The sequence below is a fragment of the Lagenorhynchus albirostris genome, chromosome 1, assembly GCF_949774975.1.
Source record: "Lagenorhynchus albirostris chromosome 1, mLagAlb1.1, whole genome shotgun sequence".
NCBI classification, from domain to species: domain Eukaryota; kingdom Metazoa; phylum Chordata; class Mammalia; order Artiodactyla; family Delphinidae; genus Lagenorhynchus; species Lagenorhynchus albirostris.
Window position 1 is genome coordinate 189720751 of NC_083095.1, and position 26077 is coordinate 189746827.

At 41.5% G+C, this 26077-nt stretch overlaps 2 long non-coding RNA genes across 6 annotated transcripts; both read left to right on the forward strand.

Moving 5' to 3' along the window:
• The first annotated feature begins 494 nt into the window (after window positions 1-494).
• LOC132527376 (uncharacterized) lies at window positions 495-22839 on the forward strand. 4 transcript variants are annotated; one of them, XR_009542966.1, is made up of 4 exons: window positions 495-1429; window positions 1511-1615; window positions 2058-2693; window positions 22598-22839. It is a non-coding gene; the product is annotated as an uncharacterized LOC132527376 (long non-coding RNA). The 4 variants fall into 4 exon arrangements; XR_009542965.1 differs by having other exon boundaries at window positions 495-1615; XR_009542968.1 differs by lacking the exons at window positions 495-1429; window positions 1511-1615 and having other exon boundaries at window positions 1686-2205; window positions 2342-2693.
• On the forward strand, window positions 12926-19819 carry LOC132527388 (uncharacterized). Of its 2 annotated transcripts, XR_009542972.1 has the most exons (3): window positions 12926-14603; window positions 16881-16916; window positions 19360-19819. It is a non-coding gene; the product is annotated as an uncharacterized LOC132527388 (long non-coding RNA). The 2 variants fall into 2 exon arrangements; XR_009542971.1 differs by lacking the exon at window positions 16881-16916.
• Window positions 22840-26077: the final 3238 nt, after the last annotated feature.

Consider the following 26077-nt stretch of genomic DNA (forward strand, 5'->3'; position numbering starts at 1 on the left):
ACACAGAGGGAGAAACAGAAGGAAGACGTGTTAGAATTGCAGAAAGAGAATTCCACCAAGTCAAAACTATATGATTTACAGTTGAAAAATCTATTTTTCTGTAACCATTTTCTGCTTAGAAAACCAGTTCCAATAATTCAGCTCCTTTTCAAATGGACTTTATGTTGTTTATCTCCATTCCGTCCCCTGGAACTTAATTTTTATTTGATTTTATTGACGCTGCTCGATTGGAATGTGTATTGCTTGAGCCCCCATGGAGAGCCGAGCAGGTGTGAGTAAAGCAAAACATCTTTTGTTAATAGAAGTACACCCTGGGAGTTCATGGAGACACTGTAACTTCAATTGCTTTTATGAAAATTCTGTAAATTCCCATGTTGTGAATTTCAAACAGAGCTTGGGAGACCAACAGCCTTTAATACAAGCCAAAGATACGGTTATTTCTGTGACTGAAATGAAGGTTCTGCTTTCTTTCTTCCAAAAAATTAAAGCCAGGTATTTAATTAGTATGTTGAAACTGGTAGAAAATCATATTAACTTTGAGTTTGGCTCTCGTGGAGAAAATGGAGCTCTTACTGTGATCAGCCTACAGAAGGATGACTTGGAGTTTCCCAGGTAACTTCTCCAGATGAAGGAGAGCTCATCCCACCTTCCTCGGGCGTCCAGAATGACTTAAGAGGATTGCCCATTCCCAGCCCAAATCTTCACACATATTTATGTTTAGAAACCAAGGGAACAGGAACAGATTCCCCAAAACTCTCGGCTTAAGGGGGTGGTGTATGGTTTCTCCGTCTGCCTCTTGGACCAGCTGCCACAGAGGACCAGGGGTGAAGCCAAGCCCAGCTTTCTTCCTGATTTGGGGCCAGACTCAGACGATGTTGCCTTCTCCCGAGCTGGAAGGAAAGACGTAAGCTCGGTCTATTACAAAATTGCATGTGTCATTAGAAAAAGATGTCAGAGTGCTTTATTTAAAACTTTGTTTTCTCAGGTTGTATTGCCCAAGTGTATCTTGGCACAGACGATCTCAGCTTCAAAAATTCCAAGATATATAAAGAGGTTCACATAGCTGAAGCTATTATAGTTGGTTATATGCCACTGACACCTTTCCCCCCTTCGTTCTTGCAGAGAAGTGAAGTGATGACTGAATTTCTACTAAAAAATTTGTTCTCTCCTCCGTGCAACCATAGGATCTATTCTTGACAGAATCATTTACTTGTTCCAAAAAGAAAAATGGAGAGTTCATAGTGATGTGGGGCCCTTGGGGATTTCTTGGACAAGACCTGCAGAGTCAAAGATTTCCACCATTCTTTTAGAAGAATGATCTAGCAGCCTGTCCTGGTGAGCTTGCCAAATTGCTCATCCTTGGCTAAAAACCACAGGCCCTTGAAAGGATTTTTTCCCCGTAGAACAATAGAGCATCACTTGACGGAAGGTGAGCACACTTGTGTGATGTCTCTGGGCGCTTTTATGGGCTGAGGATAAGCTCTTGTAAAGGACCTGTATCACCTGCCAGGTTGACACATTCACATCCACTTAGGCTGAAAAGAAGATCACTTGTGAAGAAGAACAGACGTGCCTTTTTAAAACACAAGGCTTGCTTGGTTTTCAATGCTATTTGGTAAGTAGGTGGAGAAATAAGAAGGGCTTTGATTATTTTTTCCCCAAACTTTAGAGTGTTATGGGGCATGGCTATTCTTAAGTGGAAAGTTCTGATAGACTTGAGGACGCTTCTGCGCAACACATAAACTTCTCTGGGAACAGTCCTTCTGGGCAGGGACTTTGTCTCGTCTCTTAGGAAGTCCCCAGCCCTGTTGATGACCTCAGCACAGAGAAATGTAACCAGGCTGAGTGTAGCCACGTCTGTCCCCAGGACCTCACTGTATTTCCAAGCTGCATGGCCTCAGCTTCTCACAGTTACCACAAGTAATGTTGGAATCTATTTTTGGTCCCCTTGGCCGCACTAAGAACATTTGCTAGAAAATAACAAATAGGGGTCCAAAAAATGATGTTCAATAATCTGTCAGCGGAAAGTAAGAGATCTGCCATGTTGCTTCCCCCAGGGCTTAAGATCCTGCCACCAATGCCGATTCTGAGTTGTGATTTTAATATGCCAATAAAATGGAGTGATGCCTAAGAGAAGCCATCTGGCGATGTGCGGAAGAGCAGGAAGCTATTCCCGGGCCCAGCTGTGCCTGGTATACAATTCTTGTGAGTCAGATGCTCGCTTTCTGCCCAGCTGGAGCCAAACAGCTCAGGGATAGATGGAAAAGAAGGGGAACTGCGTTCGGAGTTAGGACCCGAAGTCAAGGTGCAGAGCTGCCCTGAGTGAGTCCTGTGCCCTCAGGTGAGCCACGTTAATCCTCAGAGGCGCCGCTCTCTCCAGCAAGATGAGAGGCTCTTCTGTCCTGCGATGCGAATCTTCCGCATCTTCCTTCGGGCTGTACCGCTCAAGGTGGCTGACCCGACTCTCCTTCCCAGCCCAGGGAGCCCAGGGAAGAGGCTAGCGGGCCCAGTGGTCAGTGTGCTGGGCTCCTGAGAAGGGCCAGGGAGCTAGGGCTTCAGAGAACACCCACACGGCACAGGAAGCCGAGACTGGGGCCTGGCTCCACCTTCCATGCAGGAAAGGAAGCGATGACCTCTCCTATCGTGGGCGTCCCAGCTGCAGGAACGGCACACCCAACCCGGATCCTATGCTGGTAAGAGTTGATATTCTCCTTACAGCACCCTCCAGCTCCCGCCTCTCTCCCCTGCTGCTGGCAGAAATGCTGGCTTGAAATGTTTGAAAACCACATGAATCGCAGTCATTTGGGGAAACATTCACAATGACGCCTAATTACCAAGTAGCACAATAGCGATTGTGTGCGTTAGGGACGTTGTAAGGGGAATGAGATCTATTCAGTTATAACCCTATGCACGGCCTGTGCGTGGATGTTCAGTCTTCAGAGTTCTGGGAAGTAACTGGACAGTTGTTCCCATTTCTCATCCAGGCACCCAGATTTCTAGAGAACAAAACCTAAGCCAGGGGTTCTCCGGTATTAACATGCAGAAGAATGGGAAAGTTTTGGAGTGGCTGTTACTATGCTGATTCCAGGGCCTCGCCACCAGGGGTGCTGGCTTAGTAGGTCTGGGGGAGAGGCTGGGGGTCTGCCTTGTCAACCAGTACACCAGGTGAGCTCAGTGCTCGTGGTCGGAGGAGATTCACCTGGGGAGATACCGACCCGAAGCCCACCCCTCTGCCGGCTGCCGTTACCTGAATGGCCGTCTCCCGTTCTAGAGCTTGCCTGGTTCTTCCTCCAGGCTCCAAGCTTCGTGAACGCCGGCTTCCTGAGCACCAGTGTGGCCGCAGAGCCAGACATCATGCCTGGTGGCTCAGGAATCCCCTCCGATAAGCGAGAGCTCCGGTCTTTCCCGTCACATCCTTTAGCTTTCCCTTCGGCCTCATCACTTCCTGTATTGAGCTAAAAGTGGTACCCAGCATGTTTCTACTGTTACATTATTTGTGCTTATACACCCTAAAATTTCCTTTGGGAGAACGCCTGCCGGTTCTAACGTGGGATTCCAGAGTCTCTTTTCCCAGAGCAAAGACCCCCTCAGTCGCCCCACACATCCTGGACAATGGAAGCAGGGTCCCCTCACTCCCAGGACGCAGTGAGCGGTTCCGAGGGAAGGGGCTGCCCCTGGAGGGGGATGGCGTCTCTGTAGGCGCTCAGCCTCCAGACGGCAGTCCCCTGGGCTGCTTCTTTGCCTGAGGTCAACTAATTCTTTTTTTCCCAAGCATTCTTGGGTTTGTCCCATGGCTTTGATTTCCACTGCACCCACCTGTTTCTTGGGGTCAAGGTTTTCATCCTTCTCTTGCTTCTAAGCCTTGGGATCAGCCATAAAGACCCTCCTGCTTTCCAACTCCTGAAGTCAACCACAATCCGTTCATCCTTTTGAAGTTGGAAACAGCTGGAAACAGACGGAGGGTAAAAAGAGCTGACGGAGACCCACAGATGTTAAGAGCAAAGGCTCCCAAGCCACTCTGTCCCTCAGCCTCCTCGGCTTGTAACCGGAGCCGAGGCCGGGATCATGGTCTGGACGCTCTCGGCTCTTCAGAGGCGCCTCCCTTGATGTTCAGATGGCGGGGGTGGGGGGGTGGGGGGGTGGGCGGATCGTCCCTGTCTCTCTCTTCAACAGCCCTTCCTATCTCAATTTGTTATTTACTCATTTCGTGCTCCCCCCCCCAGTCCCAACCTCCCCGGGAGAGAAGGAAATTGGGAAAATGCTAAAGATGGATTTTAGGACCCCCAAAGATCCCCTCGTACAGTCATCCCTCATCACCCCTGGGGGATTGGTTTCACGAGCCCCGCCAATACCCAGATCCACGGATGCTCGAGTCCCTTATATAGAATGAGGTAGTATTTGCCTATAACCTACGCACATGCTCCTGTACATTTTAAATCACCATGTAGGTGCTCTGTCAATAGTTACTGACACAGCAGATTCCAGGTTTGCTTTTTGGAACCTTCTGGAATTTCTTCTTCTGAATATTTTTGATCTGTGGTTGGTTGATTCTGTGTATGGGGAACCCACAGATACTGAGGGCTGACAGGATTAGACATCGTCTAAGCATTAAGCCTTATTATGATGGTTTGGCCTTCGTCTACCTCACTCACCGTGCTTATGTCTCAGTTTCCCTCCAGGATCCCCAGCACTTTCATTCAAACTGTGGCTCTCTTTCCCACAGCCAGAAGCAACCTGTCTCTTAGCAAGTTGCTTTGTAATTTTTCTAAAAACGTATCCGATTTAATACCATCTTGATCACATTAGATGACCCACAGTGCAAGTTAACTCCCATGCAGTTGATCACTAGGAAAGGAGGTTAGCAGGACCTGGAAACGGCATGGGTTCACGATCTCTTCCTGGGCAAGGGGCACTGTTACCACAGCAATAGAATGATAACCGGTAGCAGAGAAGGAAAAATTAAACAGCCTGATTACCACCCTAGCACTAGGAACCTATAACCTGTACCTTTAAGGAAATAGATATCGTGGGCCTCTGGGAGACCCTCCCCTAGAAGCGAGGCGCAGCCTCTGTGGCCCTCGCCTTGGGGCAGTAGCAGGTCCTGGGTCGCCCACCTTCACAGCAGCCCACAGCCTCCCCGATCTATGCTGCCGCGGCCCTGCCAGCTCTGTTCTGATGTAAACGTCACCCGGGATGCCACTCACTTGTTTGCTGTGGCATTTTCTAGACTCCCCGAGAGCTGCCTAACTGGGCTCTGGAGATTATTACTCTGGGAACCAATTTTTGTTTTGATACTGCTCTGGTTACAAGGTTGCATAGTTTAGAATGGCCTGCTGTAATCTCATGTCTTCATAAACTCAGTTCCTTCAGTAAATCACTTTGCAGGGCACAAAGCTTTGTAAGGAAACACATCACCTTAGAGCCGAAACACCTGTCTTATCTTTACCTGGAAGACATATGTCAACACTTAATTTCGATGTGTCTCTATGATCTCTGTAAACGGATTGCAAGTCCTTACTTTAAGTCTTGAAGTTACCAAAAAGGTAACGTAGAGGTTCATTTGCCTGGAAGCGAGATGCTGTTCTAATGCCCTTTCGTCCAAGGTAGCCTGGATTCAGTGTTGACTAGTTTCTAACATCAGGCGTAGACACCATGTAGCCTTCCGTTTCTAAGTTGCATGTTGATATCTTTAGGAAACCATTTTACTTTTGTGTCCTATTCATTCACTCTCGTAGTCTCTCTCCCTCTGTGTCTCTGACTTTCTCTTTCTCTCTCTCGGTCTCTCCCTCTCCCTCTTTCCTTCTTTCCTTCCTTGTCACTCTGGGAGAGGAGGGCTAATTTTATTAAAGGCTGTTTCTTAGTGACTGGTTCGTTTTCGGTTTTGTCAGTTTGATCCATCATGCTAAGATAAGGGATATTTTATATTCTTGGAAAAAGAAATGAAGAAAGAAGATACACCATATTAATAATGAACTTAGACAGATCCGTCAATATTTCGCACAGAAGGCCTCAGTTACCTTGTCATGCGACGTGTGAGTTATTTGTCCTTAGTGATGGTGACGTCAAATCAGAAACATTTAGTTGGCGTTCATGTATAATATACCACTTGCTATGAAATACATACAGATCAAATCGTTGTTTTAACATTTTTTGACCACTTATCATTTTCTTTATATACATTAGTTAATTTAAAAATCATAATAATATCTAACACATTGCAACCAATGTTGTTTTTTAAATTTATCTTATCGGAGTCTAGTTGATTTACAATGTTGCATTAATTTCTGCTGTACAGCAAAGTTATTCAGTTATACATATATATGTATATACGTATACATTCTCTTTCACATTCTTTTCCATTATGGTTTATCACAGGATACTGAAGCAGCCAATGTGGTTTTAAGGCTTGTTACATGCCAAGTATTCTTCTAAGCATTTCAGTGGTTTTAACTCATTTAATTCTCCAATCATCCCCTAGAAGATAAGTACTCTCATTATACTCATTTTTTCAGGAAAGGAGACTGAAAATGGTTATTGAGTCTAAGGTCAAACAGCTGGGACGTGGCGAAGCCAAAACTGAAAGCCAGGCATTCTGACTCCAGAGCCTGCAGGGCAGATATCCCGCCAGCCGTCACCATGCTGGCCCAGAGAGGAAAGAAACGTCATTCCCATTACACAGCTGAAGAAACTGAGGCTTGGGAAGATAACCTTGTCCAAAGTGGCAGATGTTCAGGAGTAGGACAGGGATTTGAACTAAAAACTTAAGCCCTTGACCACTTCAGTTCTTCCTGAATTTTTCTGCTTCTCTGTAATCTTTGTCTCCTGTTCCGCCATTAGACCCCCTTGTCTTTTGACTATTTTTAAGACTTCATGTGGAAAAGCCTCAGTGCTTTTCATTTATTCCTTTTGAATTTGCATATTTATCATTTATTTCTCAAGTGTATGTAGAAATAAGACTATCTGGTTTAAACAGGAAGTCTTTAGCAAAAAAGACATCGCTTCGAAGGCATTCTCAGAAAAGTTCTCAAATGTGCAAACACTTTTTCTTTTCCTTTTAAAAACTCTTCTGAATTAACTTGGCAGAAGACTGGCCATTCCTGATAGCTTTGAGAATCCTCCCAATTTCTCTTTAAAATTCCATGAAAGATAAACAAAAAGATTGGCAGTGGAAACTAAAGCTGAGAAGACTGTATACAGAAGACCAGCCGGATTCTCCACGCCTGGTATCACTCAGAGGGTTTTATAGGGGAGCACACTCTTGGATGAAGAGGCACACACTCCGAAGGCTGAACCAGAACAGGACAGATGCTCCCCAAGGGGACCGGACAACCTTCTGACTCATGCGTTCTGTTACTGTGATACATCGGGTTGGCACCAACAAGAAAAACAGACATAGTCCCCAACTTTTGAACATGTGAGAGCCACACTTCTGCCTCACATCTACCAATGTCTCCTTCCTGTTTTTGTCAGTTTCTTCAGCTACTCACCTATGGCTGGAATAGGGGTAGAAAATGGGGTGGAGGGGAGGGGGTGGGGTTTTGGAGAAACAGTTTAGGAGGTCCCAGTGGAAGAACCACTTGCAGATAAAGGGGTATGTCGTTCCCAGAAGAAAACAAAATAGGGTTTGGTGACGAAACCTAAGTGGGGTCCAGGAGATCTGCCCTCAAGGAATACTAGACTTGATGAACTGAGCTGGGTTCTACACACCAATTATAATCTCCAACCTGGAGAGGAGAGACGTGCTTGCCAGTGTCCAGACCCCCATCCCCAGGCTGGGGTATCCATCCTCCAGGTGCTGTGAGCTGAGCCCTTCTCCAGAGTTGATAGGAGCTGCCTCACCTGGAAAGGCAGGGACGATCCCACCCTCCCCCCAGGTCATTACATTCAGCCAACAACCTGCATTGTGCAAAAGGGCAGCCCCTTGTTCAAGGTGGGACAACGAATGGGACTGTTCACGCTCCAGAGCTCCCCGTGGGCTCAGGTTGAGGTTGGGCTTGAAGCTGAGTCCACGTGTTCACCTGGCTTCTTCCTCAGTCCCATCCTGGACCCCTCGGTCCCTTGCAGGTTTTACCTGCAAACACTCTCACTGAATCACTGCAAAACAGTCCCCATCTCAGGCTCTGCTTCTAGGGACACCAACCTCAGAAAATCTCCTGAACTAACGAATAATCATGTAAGTAAAGCACCCTGAATATGATGGAAATACAGGTGACACAAAAACTTTGACACCTGTAGTTTTTTTCTAATTGTAGAGATTCCAAATTCAACTCCAAAAACTACAGAACCAGAATAGTCTGTGGCTCTTCAAATGCACTGCCAGATTCTTTTTTGGGGAAATTGTCCCGACTGTACTAACCTCCAACAATGTTTCAGAGCAGAGATACTAACACAGCAGCCAGCTCTCGGAACCAGCATCATTCCAGGCTCCGAAGATTATCGTTGTGGCTTTTATCTGTGTCTCTTGGATTGCTAACGAGGGTACACATTTCCCCATATCTGTTTACTCATTGTAGCCCTTTCTTAGGTGCATTTCCAGTCTGAGAAGAAAATTCCATGCCAGGTTTCCAAAGGTTTCAACGCCACGAGATTAATCTCATTGCGTGTGAGGGCTTTTCAGCTCCATGTAAGACAATTCCAAGTTTCAAAACCGGTCCAAGTCATCAGGACTGTTTTTCCTGTGGAGAAAGGTTAAAGCAAAGCAGATGTGCAACGGCCTCCCACCTCCTTTCTTAAGCTGCATTGTTTGTCAGGGAGTGTTAACTCTTGAACCTGCACGCAAAAGAAGGCTGAAGAAATCATTTAATGATCGTTAAAATGACTTTTCATGTCATTTTCTTCATAAAAACAAGGGCACTGTATAGCCTGAGCTTCCCTGTGATAAGCGACCTCGTTGGCTTTCCTCCCTCAGCTCTCCTGGCAAACCCCCTGTTTTCCTCAGGACCTTCCTCCTTTTCTTCTCCTCAAGTGCCCTGAATTATGTGTTCCCCCCAAATTTCTGTCCGTGGGCCTTTTGTGGCTCCCCCTTCACCTTTTCTTTGAGTCATGAATTTGCAGCATGAAATGAATCCATCTGGGGTGGTTTTTCCTGACCTTTCCATTGCACTCAGGAGTGTGGAATTCCTCAGGGTGCTCTACAAACCCAGCAGTGCTCTCCCAGCGACGGGGACCTTCACGATGAGGACACCTGGTTCGCCAGGGAATGCCACAGAGATAACATGGGTGTTTCTATGTAATTGTCATGCCACCACCTGGCCCCTGACCTGGGGTGAAAGACGACTTGCTCACCACAGTCTATGTGCTTCTTGTTACGGGCACAAAACAAGTTGTTGACAAACTGAGCGCAAGGATGCGTGTTTCTAGCCTGTGTTAAGACTTTAAGTTTCTTCGCAAGATCCAAAAATTGGGAGATTTCATATCTGATTTCTAGCTTCTCTTAAAGAAAAAGATATGCTAATGTTAGACTCCAAATTCCTGCGTGAGTAGAATCGACAAAAGCCTGGTAACGGCTCCAGGTTAACAGTCCAGGTTAACACAGCCCCCACCCTTCCCCATTGCCTTAGACCTCCTCAGACTCCTTTGCCTCTTTGCTTAATATCCATCCTCCCTCATTCTGTCCTTCCATCCATCCATCCATGTATCAATCCTTCCTTCTATCTTTCCTTTTTCCTTTCCTTCCTTCCTATACTAACCCTTTCCCTGTCAAAGAGTCTCTCCTCTCATGCTTCCTTCAACTTACCTCACCTCTTCTGTAAAGGTTTTCCTGACTGCCCAGTATCCCCACCTCCTAGTTAATCAGTGACTCTTCTCTAGCTACTCTCTCAGACATGCATATCTGCATGTATTTATCTACACATATTGGACAACCAAGATGTCTACTGAGAGACTAGCATGCAGTAGGCACTCAGCGAGGGGCTGCACGTATAAAATCAAATACAATATGTTCCTGGGCGGCATGGGGTGCACAGTGTGTGGCAAGTGTCAGGATAAAAGGTCCACAGAGTGTGGTGGAGAAGTGAGGAAAGGGCCCTCCATCTGGACCAGGCTCTCCAGAGCAAGGGACTTCCTTGATCAGAGATTTGAAGGACAAGGAATTAATGGCTTAGCTAATAAATTGAGGAAAAGTGAATTTTAGGAAATCATAATCTGAGAAGGCACAGAAGCATAAAGGGAATTGCAATCAGCTCTATATTGTTACAGATAAGGGTACATTTCCTGAAGCAGCAAAAAAATGAGGCAAGAATCATTTTAACCTACTCTTTGTTCAAATCCATGGTTCCCTTTCACTCCATTTTTTTTTTAAGAAGATGTTGGGGGTAGGAGTTTATTAATTAATTTATTTATTTTTGCTGTGTTGGGTCTTCGTTTCTGTACGAGGGCTTTCTCTAGTTGTGGCAAGCGGGGGCCACCCTTCATCGCCGTGCGCGGGCCTCTCACTATCGCGGCCTCTCGTTGCGGAGCACAGGCTCCAGACGCGCAGGCTCAGTAGTTGTGGCTCACAGGCCTAGTTGCTCCGCAGCATGTGGGATCCTCCCAGACCAGGGCTCGAACCCGTGTCTCCTGCATCGGCAGGCAGATTCTCAACCACTGCGCCGCCAGGGAAGCCCTGACTCCATTTTAAGTGGTAGAATTGATTAAAGATCACGGTTAAAATACATAAAGGTGATTGTATTTTAGAAGAGAGACTTAGTTTTTAACTTAAGAGACCTACATTTTTCATCTTAGTTCTGTGATTTTATGTGACTATGGAGCCCGCTCTCGAGCTTTCTTTGGAAGCTAGAGTTTGGAAGGGATTTTGGAAGCGGGAACACAATACAGGCCATTTTTAACACGAAGCCTATCATGCGCTTTGTTCTCACAAGCACAGATAGAAAGATTAAAGAGAAGAGGTTCACAAATGGTCATGACAATTGGATAGGGCTGTACAAGGACAGCTCACTTATTGGGGGTAAAATAAAAACTTGTTTTACCCCAGATTTTTCCAAATTATTTTCGGAAGTTACAACACAATCAAATTTGATTCCCCAAATCTTCTCCTGGGGATTGTTTGGCAAATATGAAATGTAAGTGAGGAAAAATTTCCTCCCAGCCTTCCAAATGGAGTTTTCTGTCATCATATCAGGAAAATATAACCTGAATTTATCTTGCAGGCAGACTAGATGTTATTTCACCTTTTATTTTCCCCTGAAATTACTTTCAAGGATTAAGTCAGAAAGAGAAGGGCTTCCCTGGTGGTGCAGTGGTTAAGAATCCGCCTGCCAATGCAGGGGAACATGCGTTCGAGCCCTGGTCTGGGAAGATCCCACATGCCGCAGAGCAACTAAGCCCGTGAGCCACAACTACTGAGCCCGTGAGCCACAACTACTGAGCCCGCGTGCCTAGAGCCCGTGCTCCGCAACAAGAGAAACCACCGCAATGAGAAGCCGCACACTGCAATGAGGAGTAGCCCCCGCTCGCCGCAACTAGAGAAAGCCCGCGCGCAGTAACAAAGACCCAACGCAGCCAAAAATAAACAAATAAAAATAAATAAATTTATTTTTTAAAAAAAAAGAAGAAAGAGAGGGATTATTTTGTACTAATAATGTGTTCTCTCTATAGCTGGATTTTAGTTATCACCGCCTGAAGCATACTTAACACACTTTAACATTGGTGTTTAGTGCTTGAAATTTCAGGTTCCACATACAAAGTTCCAAATATATCTGCCAAATACGGCAAACCCCCATGAAAGTTATTCATTTTGAAAGTTTGAAGTAGTAGTTTCCTTGATGTTCTAAAGATAAGGACCCCTGCATTCTTTAGCCAAATATCTTGTCTTCTGATAGCTAATAAACTTCAGAATTGAACATAAGAACTTTGTCGTGAACATTCACATATTCACAAAGGAAGGCGTGTGCTCTAGCGCTTCTCATGGGGTTGGCTACCTTGATAATGACATGAGTAGTCCTCATAGACTGCTGGGCAGGCTTTTAGATGCTCCCCAGTGAGTAAATCTGATTTTTTTCCCCTGCTGAATTCTTCACTGTGAATCCAGTGTTACGGGAACATCATCCCTGCACATTCCAATCCATGTTTTTAAGCTCATTTGTTCAGAAGAATTTTGAAAGGGCTTCAAAGATATTATTGGTTTGGTTGTAGCCCCCAAGGCTTGAGAAACGGCTTCCTTACTTCCACACCATCTTTAACCACAAGTTACGCATAAAGATAAGGTGTAACACAATGTTCTTGAGGATAATCATAAGATTCATCAGACTAAGGGGAGGAAAAAGCCAGGATTTGAGCTTTTGCAAAACTTAAAAATGTGGCATCAGCAGATAAGACCTTCTAATTCCTGACTATAGAATTCGAGAAAAAAATGCTGGAATAGCTTTGAAATATCCTCTCAAAGAAACTTTTGGGAGCCCTCAGAATGAATTGTTCCCTGAGAATTTCTCCAGCGTTGTGAAGTTTGGTCCTCCAGTGATTAAAAGGGATACTTGATACCAAATCTTTACAGCCATTACAGTTTTTCTTAATATGTTCTAATATTGTTTAATATTATATACCACAGAGAATTGCACTCTAGTAATAAGAGCAACCCGTATAAAAATAAGGTTTGTGTGAATCCAATTTAAATGCCATGATAAATGAGGAGTTTGGGATTAACATATACCCACTACTCTATATAAACTAGATAATCAACAAGGACTTACTGTATAGCACAGGGAACTCTACTCAATATTCTGTAATAACTTATATGGGAAAAGAATCTGAATGGATATATGTATATGTGTAACTGATTCACTTTGCTGACACCTGAAACTAACACAACATTGTAAATCAACTAGACTCCAATATAAAATAAAAATTAAATTAAAAAAATAAATAAATGCCGTGATACCCACGGTGGGGACGACATAGTTCCTTTGATCCGTGTACTTAGGCACAAAAAAGTTGAACGCTTGTCGTCTGTGATAACCTGCTTCCAACCTTGACATACAAGTGAGCCTCATCAGATTTGTGTTTTGGCTGGCATCTTCAGTTGCCTTCTAGAAAAAATTATTCCTTTTTAATGAGGAGTGTTTCCAAGAGTGCCAAGCTGGTTTTGAAGAGTAAAGCGATGCTGATGGCAGAAGACGACCGCCTTGTTCCGCCTCATACCTGAGCCCAGGAAGCGAAATATTCGTTTGTTTTGTGTGTTTACCCATGTCGGCCTAACACATGCCACCGTTTAATGGAGACTTAGACAAGATTTAAAATAGTTTTATGATTCTCTGACTCTATTTGCTGTTGGGCTAACGCCATTGTCAAACAATACAGAGATATAAAAAGAGAAAAGAATGATTCCCCTTCTCTTACCAATTCATCCTTCTGAGGTAAGTCGAGTTATGTACCCATCCTCTTCTTCATATGCTCCTGCAAATACATCTTTATATTAACACACAAATACATAGTGTTTTTACCTTATAAAAATAGCTTTATATTGCACAGTTTTCTGCAACTTGCTTTATCACTTACCAGCTTCTCATGGGGGAATCCCCCTGGACCATACAGACAAATTATTCATTTTCATTTTAAAGAACACCAAAAACTTAAGATTCTGATTCACTTTGCATTAAAATGTATTAAAATGGGGAAGGAATTTTTTAAATCGTACTGTATTCCTATCTAGTAACATAAGTTTTCATTTATTGAGGTGTTTTTAGGGTGTTTTTTGTTTGTTTTGTTAGTTTGTTTTTTGGCTACACAGCTTGTGCGATCTCAGTTCTCTGACCAGGGATTGAACCTGGGCCACGGCAGTGAAAGCCCAGAATCCTAACCACTAGGCCACCAGGGAACTCTGTTATTGAGGTTTTCTTTTACATCTTTCAAGAGGAAAAAAAGGTTTTCATGTAGCTATTGTAATTCTTTGTTAAATTTTTTTTTTTTTTAGATTTTATTACTGTCATGAAAAAGCTTTTATTTTCCATTCATGTTTAAGTGGTTATCACTAGTATGGTAGATTGTACGATTCGTCATTATCTACTTCCTCCGTGGTAAGAGAGGTCTGCTTGTTGGATATCATTTGCAGTACCTTCTTAGAGATGAAGCACCCATCCATCCTGTCCCCATTTGTGTTGGCCATGTGACTTGCTTTGGCCAATGAATATATGAGATAAACACAGCAAACCGAAGCTTGAAATTCAAGTGTGTGATAATACTTGTCCTCTTGAGCTCCTGCTCTCTGGCATGAACACGGCCAGGTTGGGGCTACTTCTTCAGCCTAGATCCTGGAACAGGAATGCTCGTGAAGCAGACCTGCAGCCAGCCCGTAGCTTGGAGCAGGGTAGCTGCCAACCATCCAGATCTGTGAAGGCTGTGTCATAATTTACTTTACTTTCAAGTTAAGACGTTCATTTGCCCATTGCATGGATGCTGACAGAAGACACAACTCCTAGACCAGAGACAAAAGACGGCAGCCAGAGTGAGTGTCAGCACGTTTGTGTTGATTCCCCGAGTCTTCATTCCCATGGTGGGGCCCGGATACATGCCTGAACACAAAGTCGGTTGCATCACAGGAGAGGGACAGTGAACTTGAAATCCCATCACGTCATAGCAAGCAGTAAGCAAGCCTGCTCTTTGCCCCAGAGGTAGGTATTACCTTCTCCCTCAAGCTTGCTCACTGCATACTCAGCCCTGAGGAATGGCTGGGTAAAAAAAATGATCAGGGTTTTGAAGGCTTAGCATACCCAGCAGGACACATAGGGACACAAGAGGCTCATGGAAGAGTATCTCCCACCACCAACCCTCAGGCCTTATGGAATGTCAGTGAGAAATAAATGTTTGCTATTGTATCAGGGTTGTTTTGCTACAGAACAAAGTTAACTGATGCAACAAGTACAGAGAAAAATCCATTGACGTCTGTATATTTATCTTACATCTTGCCACCATACCTTAGTCTCTTATTTTAAAAAATAATTTAGTATAGTTTCTTGAGTTCTCTAAGTATAACAACACCTGCAAATAAAGTGAATTCTCGCTGCCCTCCCCCAGTATTTATGTTGATTGTTATTATTTTGTGTTCTTATCTTCAGCATTAGCCTAAGTTTCTAATTTTTGAATAATAATGGTGATAGCAAACATGCCACTCTTCATTCCAAACCTAACCTTTGATGCTTTGCTTGTGATGCTGGGGCTGGAATTTAGCAAACCGTGTTTTTGCTTTGCAAGGTGGCACCCTGTTAAACTGTGCTGATGAGGAGTTCACTGGCAGAGAGCTCCCAGGAAGGAGAAGGAAGCAGGGATTGTTCCTTACTGTTTGTTTTCTGGTCACTTCTTATTCGCTCCCTGTTCTATGAGCGTCAACCTACCGATGCTGCTTCATCTTGACAGAGCAGTTCCTTCCCACAGCAGCAGGACAATCCCATGAACAGTTTTCTAACATGTGTAGGAACCGCCTCTTTGCACCCCCAACTCAGAGATACATGGCATCTGCGTTTCATTTCCTCGAGGCCTTTCTCTAAGCTTCTGAGCTTTAATAACTCCAACTTCTCTTCTTGATCCCGCTCCGTCGTGTAGTGGTAGCTGTTTTCTGCAGTTGCTACCTCTGTGATCCCAAGTTCTCTTTTTGTTTTTAAGCTACCTTGTGAAGTTGACACCTAGGTAATAATTCTTTATATTAAATTCTCTCTGCTAAAATAACTGGTGTGGTGTCTGCTTCTTGACTGGCCCCTGATTGAGAAAGTAGCTATCCCTATTTATTTTCTGCTTTTAATGATGACGCTTTACCCATTAGCCTTTTAGCCCTGTAACTGCTGGGTTTTGGTTTTTGGTTGATTGTTATTGAAGTTTATCAGTGTGTTTCTTGTATATATTGACAAATGCATTTTTTCTTTCTTGTTAATGTAAGAAACTAGACATTTTTCATAATGTTGAATCACCCTATTCCATGGGTGATTTGTAGCACTTACTACGTATGCTCCAGGCATTTTATATATATAAATTCACTTAGCAAACCTCCTTGGTCATGGCTCATAATTACATTGCCAAATGTTTATTTAGAACTTATATTTATAACTGAAATTCAACAATATTTAGAGTTTTGTCTCTTGTATTGATATTACTTGTTCCTACTATCTTATCACCTCTATCGAACTGAAAGATCCTTGAAAATCAATGTCTTACTATGCAGTCAGTATCTCAGTATCATGCAAGAGCGTGTGTTGATGTTTGTTGAATGATTAAACACACTTAATAGATCTAAAGTAAGTCTACTTTATGAAAATTAGCATTTATTCTGTAATATAAATTCTGATTTCACACATTTAAAAATATTTGTAAGTAATCAAAATACATAAAAATGGATACATTTAATATTAAACTAGACTTTTCTGGGCATATGTATGCATTTCAGAACTCTAACATTTTAAGAATTATTGCTTATCCTGTCTCCTTAAATGTCTCTTCATAGAGTTTTAAAATTCTCCAACATTTTGTTAATAGCAATAATTACTGTTGTATATTTTTGAGTTACTGCATTGTGTTTTGTGATGTAGATTATATCAAAATTATTCCTTTTTCCAGAAGATTAAAGACAAATTAGTAAAAGATATGCATCAAGGATTCTTAATGTATGAAACCATTTTCAACAAAATGTTTTTTATTTAAGTCAAAATTGGATTTCCACGGTTTAGGGCTTCAGGGCTTCTAAGCCATTGCTCCCACAGATTTAAGACTTGAACTGGACATCAAAGGTTATCGTGCGGCCTCTTCAAGGCACTAGCTAAAGTTTTGGTAACCGTTTTCTGTGGTTTAGCTTTGCTTGAATCCTTCCCTTCAAAGCAGCTGTTGCTATGTCATTGAGATTAAGTTTAAGGACAAGATGTGTTATTATTTATTTGTATGTTTTTTTTCAATTGTATTTTAAGGACCTTCTGAGTGCACAGGAAAATACTGGCAGACGGGTAAGTAAAGATGTTATCGTCTACCACCAAGGATTGTGCAACATAAGGACCCACATGCAGACCCACATTTTATATAGAAATAACACTGTGGGACAAACTTTTTTTTGCAATCCCAAAGCAATAGGAAAAAGAAAAAAAAAACCTATCATAAGGAGAGGAGCACAGCGCTATATTGGCACCCTGAGGATTTTTTCCTTATTTGTTTTTGCTATTGTTGTTTTAATTCTAGGTTCTGATTTTATGTAGTTTGGGGGGTAATGACTGGACATTTATGATCACAATCACAAAGGATCTTTTTCTCACACCCTTTCATCATGTTTGGAAGCAGTAATATAAACCATGGTAATAGAAATTATTTTACTATTATTTATTTTTTCACCTTCCCTAATACCCTAAAGTTTATAACTCTAATTTTCATGAGTAGGAATGACATATGTGTGTGTGTGTGTGTGTGTGTGTGTGTGTGTGTGTGTGTATATATATATATATATATACATACACACACACACACACACATATATATCCTTTTTACTGAAACACAGTAGTTTTATAAAGCTTGGGCTGGATTTATTTGAAAAAATACTCTATTTTAATTCATTATGTAGCCTTTTTAATAAAGTCTAACTTTATTAAAGTGACCTAAAATTCATTTTATCAGTTCAATTCACTTATCTCAGCCTATGTGGTTTCTGTGTGTGTGTGTGTGTATCATCCACCTGATGGTGGCAAAAATGCTACACAGTTTTGAAAACTACAAATATAAAGAGCTATTTTGATGATCATCTAATTTTAGAAGCAGATTATGGCATAGAACTACAGTTTAATTATATTAAGTATAGTCTCCATTACTGTCCTATATTTGTATCTCAGTTTTCACTTTACCTCTGAACATAGATTCTTCTTTTCATAGGTTTTCCTGAATTATGATTTAAAGACGAGGAAATAAGAAATGCATATAGTTTATAGTGTGTTAAGTGACAGACACGAGGATCTATTTCAGGAAATTAAAATGGCAACCTGGGGGAATTTGTTTTCTATAAATTAGGTTTATTAAGAAATACAAATTTTCTCATTCACATCAATTACATAATATTTAGAAACACTAGAAAGTCGGTAGTTTAAAACTTCACACAATTGACTTAAAGAAGAGGTTTGTTCAAAGTTTTTCACCAACTCTCTGGAATGCCAGTCATAGGATAAAACATAAATTTTTAACATAAAACATAAAACATAAAACATAAAACAATTTTTTTAACATAAAACATCTATTTTTTTTCTGGTGCTAGCAGCCCCTTTATTGGGTGGCTTAAGAACTGTTCAGTTTTCTGTACAGTTTTTGATTGCTTTTTAATGGTTTTTTTTTTGTTTCATTCTTTTTAAAATGTTGATACTATTTTCACAGAAAAAAAAGAAGCATAGACCAAAATAAGAAAATTATGTTGAGCAAATGTTAATGGAAATTGACTTAGGTTTTAAAACTGAAGTGGACACTTTTGAGCTGTGAAGTTCTGAGTTTTGTTTTATTTTCATCAAAAATTCTCAGATTTTATGAGAGCAACTGAAGTCAGGAGACCATCCTGAAGGAAAAATTGGGGGGGAAAAGGTGAAAATAGAATATTTCAGTTGCACAGCAACATCTTTGCTGTTTTGAAAATAAATCTTTGCAGGTGTGTTTCCGATCTGACTTTCTTGCTCAAGGAAGAATGTTTATCATTTTCTGAATTTACCAGCAATTGGTGTGCACTGAGGGCTCATTTATTTCTTACAAAATGTCGCTAACTCACTCCTGTCCTCTTAAATTTAAAACAGCTGCTAGCCACTGGCAGGATCTAAATCTTAACAGAGACAGAATTCCAGACTCTCTGGATGCCTGTATTACACTCTTGTTAATAACGATCTCTGTCCGTCAAGGTGACGACAGGACAACGTGGGGCTATACATGTTTTCTCTGTCCATATGTAAAAAGCTAAAGCTTTTATTTTGTTAACAAAAACCCCATGATTTCATTAAATAACCCCTCTGATTATTGGTGTCATTTGATGAAGCACTATAATTTAGTTTTGCTTGAAGCCCCCTAACTTCCGAAGTTGTTTCCTTTCTAGGCAGTTATATTTTTAATGTTATCTGGGAGTTAGAGTAGCCTTATTTACTGGAAGTAGCAGAGGGATCCAAACTCAACTTTAAAAGGTGAGGCAAATTTGGGAAAAGAAACATATTTTTTAGTTTTCAATTGTTTAGAATTTTATTTTCAGATACCATTTTCACAATGTAGAATTTATAATCTCAGCATTTCCTTGTAAAGAAGACAATAATTTCAACTTTTCCAATGACTACCTCACTGTTTAAAGTAAGAATTTTGACATAAGCCTTAAGTACTGGGAAATTCAGTCAAAGATACAATACTGCTTACTTTACCAAAAAGAAATCATTTTGTTTTTCTTAGGTTTTCTTGCAGAACGACTGTTCAATTTCTATAAAGATAGATTCATCTGTTGTGAACAAGGCTGAAGATTATTTTCATGCATAAGATAAATCACTGGAAGAGACAGTAAAGCATTCAAAATGTACTTTATGTCCTACCAGAGAAAAATCCAAATCACTCTTCTCCACAGTGAATTCATGGTTTCCTGCAAGATAAGATCTCATCCTGTTAAGGACTTCATCTTGGAAGAAGAGAGAACATCATCTCTCAAGGGAGCTCCAGTATCATAATTCATAAAATCAAATATATCAATAAACACAGCTCTAATTTTAAAATAGCCATCCAAGTCTCTGGAACCTAGAGCCTAAACACTCGATGTTAAACTGTAGTATTTTATAATAACATAAATCTGTAAAAGAGAACAAATAATTGTTTAATTATTTAAAAGTTTTCATTCTCATGAATAAAATTTAAATGCTCAGCAATCCTTAATTACTACATTTGGAATCCCTTCCTTAGTGATGAGAATTAACTTTGCAATTTAATTTGCCGCTTTACCATGTGAAAAAGAAAGATAAAAAATAAGCCTCTTGGGAACGGGAAGAAAATTTCCAGTCTCTCACCAGCCAATCCAGTTTTTAATCAGCACTTTCTCTCTCTCGACATTATTGGCATTTTCACCCCCATTCCTCCCCCAGTTCTGGTTTACAGACATAACTAACTGTACAGATCTGAGGTTTGGATTTCATTTCACCTTGAAGTGTTTGCCTAGATTTGTTTTACTGGTCAACATGGTAGTCCAGAATGCAGAAAAGATTTTAAACAAATTATAGACTCTGCTAAAGAAGATACATGATATTCTAGGTATAAGATATCAGGAAAGAAGTATAGCAAAAATTTCCAAATGTTTACTACTTTTTCTTATAGTGTCAGGCTTACCTCTAGGTGGTCACAAAGCACTGAGCTGATCTCCCTGTGCTATGCGGCTGCTTCCCACTAACTATCTATTTTACATTTGGTAGTGTATATATGTCAATACCACTCTCTCACTTCATCCCAGCTTACCCTTCCCCATCCCCGTGTCCTCAAGTCCATTCTCTACATCTTTATTCCTGTCCTGCCCCTAGGTTCTTGAGAACCTTTTTTTTTTTTAGATTCCATATATATGTGTTAGCATATGGTATTTGTTTTTCTCTTTCTGACTTACTTCACTCTGTATGACAGACTCTAGGTCCATCCACCTCACTACAAATAATTCAATTTCATTTCTTTTTATGGCTGAGTAATATTCCATTGTATAAATGTGCCACATCTTCTTTATCCATTTATCCAATGATGGACACTTAGGTTGCTTCCATGTCCTGGCTATTGTAAATAATGCTACAATGAATATGGTGGTACGTGACTCTTTTTGAAGTATGGTTTTCTCAGGGTATATGCCCAGTAGTGGGATTGCTGGGTCATATGGCAGTTCTATTTGTAGTTTTTTAAGGAACCTCCCTACTGTTCTCCATAGTGGCTGTATCACTTTACATTCCCACCAACAGTGCAAGAGGGCTCCCTTTTCTCCACACTCTCTCCAGCATTTACTGTTTGTAGATTTTTTCATGATGGCCATCATGAATGCATTTTAAAGTATTTAAATGAATGAAGTTTTTTACAAGGAAGTTTTAAGTGAACTGAGAAGTTACCAATCTAGTCTCTTCATTAGCTGAGAAAAGCTTCTTGAGAAAAATGGGGTTTAAGGAGTACAAGCTACAGAATATCTGGATCTTCTCCTTCCTGCAAACTGGGGGGTTCTTGGAGTTCAGCTGCCATCTTGGATGGAGAGGTGACTTTGAGAATGTAGATCTAGCATTGACTGAGCAACAAGATGGAAAGAGCCTGAATCCCTGGCACCACTGTGGGCGAACTTGTCCTGGACCACATATATCCAGACAGTTTTACGCATCGAGAAATAAACTTCAAATTTGTTTAAGCCAAAAAAAAAAAAATTGTTTAAGCCTGTTATCTCAGGGGTTTTCTGTCACTTGCATCCAAACCTTATCTTGACTAATGTCAACAGCAGTACCTAAAGTATGACTAGACAAGAGAATCTCCCCCAAATAACAGACTTATTAAATACCCACATTCTATACAGCCTCGGAGCTCACTTTAAAGTATAATTTAAAGGTGACTGAGTCTACCATTTGTGGTATAGAACAAAACGGAAACGTGATAATTAACAAGATAATTAACTTTCCTTCTCCCATGTTGTTACCTGAGAACAGAGGCCAAGGGAAGGAGAGAAACTTCTGTGACTCTCTGCTGGGTAAGCCTGTGTGCTCTGTGAATGCAATCCATGCAACACGCACATAGGCCTGGCCATACTGTGCATCCAACCTTCTATATTGCACTTCAATTTCTCTTAAGTATTTTTCTTTTTTGTTTAAATACCAAAAAGCAATATCTTATTGGAAAAAATCTCTAATGCACGAGAAGTTTATTCTCTAGAAGACAGACATAAAAACAGTGAAGAATCTATCTATAGGGAAAAATGTAACTATTGAAAGTCATTACTTCACTTAGAGCATTAGTGGATTTCTGAGCAAAGCTGTTTATTTTGCAGGTTTTATGATCCTTCCTAAGCTAGAGTCTTAAATGATCCAGCCCTTCACTTTCCAGATCCATCATAAACTCCAGTGCCACGTGGGTAGCTTAAATAGCCCCCAGTTGGGGTTATGGGAAAACAGGGAACATCTGTGTCTCTGAACCGGGCAGCTTCACTCCAACGATGAATGCCCTGGGTGAAGAGGGGGGCTCACATCATCAGAGCCTCTGATATTTGGAAGAAGCCAAAATACTTGCTTTTTAAATGTTATCTTCTGATATTCAAGAATTTAAAAACACAACGTGGACCAAATCGAACACCTCAGTGACCTGAGCACCATCTCTAGCTTAAAGTCCAGGTGCAACTGGATCTGACCTTGCAAAATCAGATTTTAAAATTTAACTTTAATTTGGCCTCATTATATTGCTTTAACTGATTACAAACTGCCTGAACCCAACATAAAGGGTAAACAATAAATGACACTTTGTCAAGTAGAGAAGAGACATGCCGAATTAATTACCAAAGGGAACCTTCACATACCTTTAGAGCCAAATAGAACTCAACTGGGATAAAACTCAGAGAAGTTGTGACTTTGTTTTCCCAGAACAACAGGGCTTTGCGGATAATCAAAGAGTTTGGGTGATGATTGTGATGACTTTTGTCTCCTAGGTTGCACCCACCTGTCACCTGTCAGAGAGATGACATACCCTCCTCAACTGAATTCAAGAAATTTGCCCAATGCCTTTCACATTCCGGAAACTGTGTTAGGTGCTAAGGACACAAAGTTGAGTGAATCAATCTCCGTCTTCAAAGAATTCATAGCTTAGTGGGGAGAAAGACGTATAAGCATCTATAAAGCAGTATACTGTGTGCTATTAAATCAAAGATGCTATCTGTGATAAGAAATCTTTTTTTTTGTAAAACTAAGAAAAAAATAAATTATGTTATCCTTTCCATTTTAAGATGCATTCTGATTTGAGAGACATTTAAATGTCATGTGCTATAGAAGTTTCTTTAAGGAGCAGAGGGAAGAGATGGTTTGACCACCTGGGCAAAGCAGTGAGCTCCAGGGTAGTATTTAAGGCTGAAATTGGGAGTCAGATAACTTTAAGCTACGTGACCTAGGGCAAGTCACTTAACATCACTTTTTCTCTCATCTGTAAAAGACAAAAATAGTAGCTACTCTGAAGAGTTGTTGTGAAGGTTAAATAAAGATTTCACATAGAGCGCTGATCAGTGATTTAGATCTAAGTGCTCAAAAAAGTTGGCTGTTTTTAGCAGAGAGAGTTAATGATAGGACTTGAAGAAAGACTAGGTCTTTTCCAAGAGATAAGGGAGAAAATAGATCCCACGGAGGAAGAACAGAATACACAAAGACTTCAAGCCTGTTTCTGGAACATTCTGCTTGACTGCGGTGCTGTGGTAGGTGAGGTTTCTTCCTTGAGGAATTCTGGATCTTTCTGACACCTTCTTCTTTCTCCTGCACCTTCTTCCCCTGCCCTCGAATCCCAACACACCCACAAGGCAGCTTGGTTCCTTCAGCTTTTCACTCAAAAGCATGCACCTGGCCCTTTACTCAGTCATGGACTTGGCCTCTCAGAGCCACACCACTAGTGACTTGCTTTCCTTTTCCCTCCTCACTCCCCCACCGCACTCTTGCCTTTGGGAGAAGCCTTTGTCCAATATCCTTTGTCTGAAAGGATTCACTGCTGTTCCCTAGTGCCTGTCAATTTCTTTCCAGGGACTTCATGCAAATAAGGGTGCAGGTGGCCTGCCCTGATTTCGCAAAGTTCCCTGAGGGCTAACACCCTATTAGGGCTTTCACTCTGAACAACGTTCAGTGATCCTAATCCCCTCTGAAGCTTGGAGAAGTTACTGGATTTCTCCAAATAACTGGGCACAGAAGTACCCAGGCAAGCGGACCCTGTTCAGGGTTTTCCGATATTATGCTGCACCATCCTTCAAACAGTTATTCCTCCTAAAGGATTTTTCTTCTCGGTATTATTTCTATTAACACAGTGCCCCCTGTTTAGAAAGCAGCTAGTATCCTGAGTAAGAAACCAGCCAGTGTGTGGATTTGAGGTCATGTATCCATCCGTTCATTCCTCCACACATCTTTAGTGAGTACCTGCTCAGGGTAGGGTCCTCAGGTACCAGTAAACCTTTGAGGTTGAACAAGACCAATATTACCCCTACTCTCACAGAGCGTACAGTCCAGCAGGGGAGGAGGTGAAAATCATTTCCAAGGCCCAGAGCAAAGGCAGTTTAGGCAAAGCTTCTCGGAGGAAGCTTCTGCAAAGGAGAGACCACAGGATGGGGAGAATTAGCTAAGTAAAGGGATGAGAGAAGAGAGGTGATAAAATGAGATACGAAATAGAACTTTGCAAACCGTGTCACAGCAGCTGTAAGATTGTGGGCTTATGAACGTACCTCCTTCTGCAGCCCCCCAATCTCTGTCCCCAGTCTTTCTTCCACCAAGCTACCCATCTCTGCTCCTTTCTCATGACAACCTCTCTTTTTTTGGGTGTAACTCTTGTTTTGTGGCTGTTTATCATGTTGTCATTATTACAGTCTTGGTTTTTGTCCTGGAGACAAGAGCCCTTCTGGATGTAGAAGTGACCTGGTTATTGTGTTGATTACCTCGACCAGATCCTGGAGCTGGGAGGGATGCAAGGGGTTTGGAATGGGATTTGGTTTGTCTTGATCTTGATTCTGAATGATGAAATATGCATAGAAGTCAGGCAAGTGGTGGTTATAATAGTGTTTCTGAAACTTTTTGAATTGAGATCCATGGTAAGAAATACATTAACATAGCAACTCGGAAAACACACACGTTACTGAAACAGTAGTCTACTGAAGCTTGTGTTTTGGGAACAATTACCCTTATTGCATGGGATACAATTTGATATTTGATATTTGTGATTCTGATTAGTGTTTTTCAGGCTGGTAATCCATTAATGGGTCACAAAATCAATTTACTAGGTCATGATGAGCACCTCAAAAATGGAAATAGAAGTGCGGAGACAGGCCAGGAAATGGTGAAGAAGATACCCCTACACTGTGGTCAGTCTTTAGGAGCTAGAATTTACAGACCTTGCACTTTCCAAGTCCCTGTTTCTTGCCTTGTTACTTGAAACTCAATACAGATCGGTGGTTGTGGCTGCAGATTCTAGAGTATCTTGACTCTGTTACTCAGAGGCTGTGAGACGTGTGACACTTGGTCTCCTGCACTCTGCTCGCCCCGTGTGTAAATGGGAGATAATAACAGCACTTTCCTCATCCAGTTGCAAGGATTAAATGAATTAATGCAGTGTCTGGTGCATATAAACACTCGACAAATATTAGCCATTATATTTCAACCTTTTGTTTTCCCCTAGCGTTAAGGTTCAGCTTTTCGCAGTTTGCCAATAGGACAAAAGGAACAGTTATGAAGTACAGGGCCCTGGAACCCAGCTTGCTAGGGGCAGCAGATACCAAAGTGAAACAACCACCAGGGGAAACTGAAACCCCAAGGGCCAGAGTGAAGGAAGGCCCTTAGTCCTTCCAGTGCTAACCCTTGAATGTCCAGGGATTTGTTTTGTTTTTGTTTTTCCTTAAAGAAAGCAGTTCTCCTAACAGTTCCTCTCTCTAATATCAACATACGTTTGACCCTAGCTCCTGGCTACTTATCTAGATCAGATTCCAGTCTGTTACAGAAACTTGACTGTATCTGATCATGTATTTCCCCCAAATTTCTACTTGATATTCCCTGAGGCTCCTCTCCTTGTTTGGGTACGCTTCCTGCCTGTCAATCTTTTGTTGGCCGCATTACTTCTTTCCTGCATCTAGCAAGACAGGAGGCTTTTGTTTTTGTTTTGTTTTGTTTGAAAATCTTGGGGTATCAAGAGAAAAAAATTGCTAAATAATAAGATGAGAAGAAAGGAATGTCTTCTGTCATACCATCTTACAGAGGCAAAAGTATTTTGTATTGAAGAACTTTTAATGCATTTGGTGTATACCTCTTAACCATTTCCATTCCATAAAAGGACAGATGACATATACGATGTGTGGGACGCTCCCATAGGAGTATCTAGAATCTCCTTAAAAAAGGATTCCAATTTTGGGGATTTTATAAGCATGTAAATAATGAAATTAACAATTTAAAGTTTT